Below are 4,418 nucleotides of genomic sequence, written 5' to 3'. Positions count from 1 at the left end.
GGGAGAAGGAGACACCGTTGGGATGCAAGCCCAGACAAGGCTGACTCAGTGCATTTGTGGTGCCCCGGGGTGCCCCTTGGGGAAGGCACACCCCTCCGAGTCTATGCCCTGACCAGCTCAACCCCACACCCTGCTCTCAGGTACAGTCACAGCGGCAGGCGGTCAAGAGAACCTTTTCCTGGTGGTGTCTCTCCTGAGGCCTAGTAGGACCATCCACGCCGTCTACCACCAACAAAGGCTTGTACCTGGGAAGGCTCCGAGGGGCACTGAAGAGGGCCGGGTGGGTTTGTCCTGGGAGTCCTATCAGGGCACGAGGATGCCACGGCCAGTGCAGGAGGCCTTGTTTCCAGGTGACAGAGGAGGGCAGCACACTGAGCTCCGGGGTGGGGCAGTGGACGGAGACAGCTGCTGGTCGCCTCCTGTGACAGGAAGGGGAAGGTGTTACCTGTGGGCGGGCACCTTCGCCCGCACCCTGGCTTGTCTGTGCAGGGAGTTAGTCAGCAGGACACCAGGGGGGTAAAGAAACAGACTAGAAGACTCCCCGGATCTCCTCTGTGTAGGGCTTAATTGCTTCCCTATTAGAGAGTATTGAAATCAGAGCCTGTGGCCAGACCTTCTTTGGAGGGAGGGTCTTTGTGCACAGACAGCTTAGAGTAAGGACTTCAGAGGGGCCGCTAGCCTGATGCAACAATTGTCCTTATTTAAAAATAAAAAAAAAAAACACCCCCGGGCAGAGCTCAGCCAGTAAAGAACTTGTCATGGAAGCATGAGGACCTGAATTCGAGACCCAAACCCACATAAACACGCCAGTATAGCAGCATACGCTAGTCAACCCGCCTCAGGGGAGGTGAGTCCCTGGGACTCGGTGGTCAGCCACCACCTGATCGGCAGGTCCCAGATGAGAGAGAGGCCCCACCTCCAAAAACAGCCACAGCTGAGCTTGTTCTCTGAGCAATCGGTGCACCAGCACACAGGTCCCGAACACAAAGCCAACCTGTGCTGTGCCAATGCCTGAGTCCAGAGGGACAGTGCCACCCACCGCCTTCCCCACCAAGCCACCCCCACTCCGGCAGGCCCATCTCTCCAGAAAGGAGTGTGCAAAGCTACCCAGTTTCACTTCCGCACACCCTGCTTCCCAGAGTTCCCATCCACTACTGTCAGCCTCGAGCGCGCTGTAGGAGGGACAGTCCACCTGCCGTGCTGCTGAGTGGCTTGCCCGACACCAGCAAGAGGCTGGTTTGTAAGAGACGCTTTTGGTCCACCAGGGGACTGAAAGAAGAGTCTCTTAGAAACTAGAAGTGATCATCAGCCACGAAGACATAAGCCTCGTGGCACTGTCCACACTAGCTTTTCACACCAACCCCTCATCAGCCTTTGCTGGCGTCTTAGTCACCGGCCGGAGTTCGTACTCACACTTTTCTCTTGGCTGACTGGCTCTCAGTGGACCCTCCTGCCCACAGCAGCCCCTGCAGACTGGCTCGGCACCGTCCTTCCTCTCAGTCCTCCCTGGCATGAGTCTGTCCCAGGAGCAGCACAGAGACCAGGGACTGTTACGCCCAGCATCACTGGCAGTCACAGGCCAAGGAGTCAGCACTCCTGGTGGCGGCAGGCTAGGTGCAGAAAACACAAGCTGTGGAGCACGGGCCTGGCGCTCAGTCCCAGCTCAGCCTGTGTTTTGGGTGGGAAAGTTGACAGCCGACTGGGTAGGGCTGCATGGATTTAGGGAGCTGGGCTGGGAAGGCACTGAGAAAAGGACTTGCCTTAAGAGTCCCCGGACCTGAGCATAATCCCCACAATCTCTGCAAAAAAGACCAGGCTTGGAGGTGGACAGATGGCTCGGCAGTTAAGAGTCTGCCCTGCTCTCGGAGAGGAGCTGGGTTCCTAGCACCCACCTCCCGCGGCAAGCAACCACCTGTAATTCCGGCTCCGGAGGACCTGACTCTCTCTTCTGGCCTTCGAGGGCACCAGCACTCCTGCACTCACACATATACATACTCCCAATACACACACACACACACACACACACACACACACAGAGGATTTAATGAGCAAAGGTCCATACGAAACAGCTGGCATAACATGATACTGAGAGTATGTCCAATCCAGGATAAATGTCATGGCTTCCAAAGGCCACGTGGAAATTCTTCAACCAAGGGAGCTAAGGGTAGCGCAAGCGATTTGAAACCCTAGAATCCCGAGCTGTTTCCAGCATGAGCCAGGGATGGAATTTAATACTCAACTCAGTGAAGAAAGTGAATGAGGCTGAGGTGGCATTGTGGTTCTGGGGAACAGTAACCCTGGCTACCTGTTGTGGTTTGTTTCCTCTCTGCTAAAATGTTGCTACTGGGACTACAGAGGTGCTTAAGAGCACTGGCTGCTCTCCCAAAGGACCTGGGTTCTAGTCCCAGCGACCACGTGGTGACTAGCCACCATCTGTGACTGACTGCAGTCCCAGGGAGTCAGATACCTTCTTCTGGCCTCAGAAGGCACCAGCAACACACACACGGTATACAGACAGCCCCACAGACAGAGCACCTATTCATAAAATCAAGTGATTTTAACGCTTTATTGCTTGGCTACTAATATGACAGAACTGTATCTTGTGTCAAATGCATCAGAAATGGCTCGTTTGCTTTTTCCACTTCAGCTTGGGTGTTCCAGGGACAGGGACCTGGCTGTGAGTACACCAGATGAAGCCTGTGAGGACTGCACCCGCGAGCCTGGCAGCTGCTGAAGGCCAAAAGCCAACAGCCACCGCTAGATGCGTGCACTTTCCAAGCCTTCAGATGACTCAGGAGCATCTGGGCTCCCTACGTGTGAACCAGCAGGCAGACAGCACACAGTACCTGCGAGAGAGTTAAGGACTGCAGAGCTTTTAAGTTCTGCCTGTTTTATCTTATGGAGAGTGCCTGCATGCGTGGGTGCATCTGTGTATGTGTGCTCATGTGCATACATGTAAAAGCCCAAGCTGGACATCAGGTATCTTCTCCTAGCGCTCTCTCCTGTATCTTACCTTGAAATGGAGTCTGTCACCGAACCGGAAGCTTGCTGTTTGGCAGGGCTGATTGGCCAGAAAGCTCTCAGGGTCAGCCTGTGTCCACCCCTTCACGCTGGACTGCGGGCACACATGACCACACCTGATTTTAAACGTGGATGCTGGGGATTTGGATTCAGGTCCTCTGGCTGCTGAGATAGCGTGGTACGCTGCTCTGTCACTTTAGGCGACAGCTAAGCTTTGGAGTGCTTCCATACGCCATGACCACCAACCAGACAGGTCCAAAGGGTCAAAAGGGCATCGATGGATGACAGGGCAGCAGGAAACAGGACTGTGGGTGTGGAGGGAGAAGAAGCTGTGTCTACAGGGTGATAAGTAGATCAGGAGGCAAGAGCTGGGAAGCCAGACACCCAGAATCTGGGACAGAGTACTGTACAAGGAGCAGGAGGGCATGCCCGCCTGCGCAGGAGAGCCAGCGAGAGGGTGGATGAGAGGGATCTGAGAGGACAAAAGAGAAGAGGTCACTGCGTGCTGACCACACAAATGGGGCAGGCGTTCTAAGCGCAGTGATGAGTCTGCAGAAGGATTCAAACAGGAAAAGTCACAGCTTGACATCTTGTCCTCTCAGGGGCCTTTGAAAGGGGCCCTGTCATGAGGGCCAGCGAGGAGGTCAGGGTGAGGTGGGAGGCCACACAGAGGCAGTGGAGGGAGCCTCTAGGCCCTTCTCCTCCCCAGTCAATATTCCCTGAACTGGCTGCTCGGGAGCCCACGTCTCTTGGGGACAGGGGCACGGTGGGGAGGAGCAGGGAGAACCTCACAAGGTTCTCAGGCGACACTATACCCTGAAGAGCTGAGCTCACCACCCTTCCACTGCAGCCTACACCAGGCACTTACCCAGGAGGAGAAGCGGAAAGGGTCTCCCACCAAGGGCACAAGGCTGTGATGCCCTGGCTTCAAATCAAAGCGCTCATCAGGGACACTCTTTGGAGAGGTGTGGACAGCGTGGTAACACTGTTCTCCACACAGTCCTAACCACTAGGCTTCACTGATGCTGCTTCTGCCTCCCGGTTCCTTGAGGAGGTGGCTTGTCCGTGTAATCTCAGGCTTTGTCTTTTTAACGGAAGTGCCTGGAAGGACCTCCCACTCCTCTCTGGCTTCAGGAAGAAGGATATTTTTCATGAGCACCCAAGCGGATCGTCCTGCCAGCACTCAGCCATTGCACAACGCGGAGCTCACTGCAGTCAAGACGTGTCATTCTCAGGCCTCTTCCTCCTGCCGTCAACACAACACACAACACACAGACACTAAACCCAGACCCTGGCTATCGTCGGTCAGAAATCTCAAGGCCCTGTGGTGGACACGGGGGAGTCCAGCCTCCAGGAGAGGCGGCCCCTCAGACCTGGCTGGGCTTGGCAAACTGCAA

The 4,418-nt window shown here is 55.5% G+C and overlaps 1 long non-coding RNA gene across 1 annotated transcript; it reads right to left on the bottom strand.

Moving 5' to 3' along the window:
• Positions 1–209: 209 nt before the first annotated feature.
• LOC110563136 (uncharacterized) lies at positions 210–4,088 on the bottom strand. The gene is made up of 4 exons (XR_002477266.2): positions 3,890–4,088; positions 3,014–3,326; positions 1,414–1,610; positions 210–419 (listed from the first exon to the last, which is right to left on the bottom strand). It is a non-coding gene; the product is annotated as an uncharacterized LOC110563136 (long non-coding RNA).
• Between the last annotated feature and the right edge of the window lie 330 nt (positions 4,089–4,418).

The sequence above is a fragment of the Meriones unguiculatus genome, chromosome 19 (genome assembly GCF_030254825.1).
Source record: "Meriones unguiculatus strain TT.TT164.6M chromosome 19, Bangor_MerUng_6.1, whole genome shotgun sequence".
NCBI classification, from domain to species: domain Eukaryota; kingdom Metazoa; phylum Chordata; class Mammalia; order Rodentia; family Muridae; genus Meriones; species Meriones unguiculatus.
The sequence above is the reverse complement of the archived record's forward strand: the minus strand, read 5'-3'. Positions and strand labels throughout refer to the sequence as shown.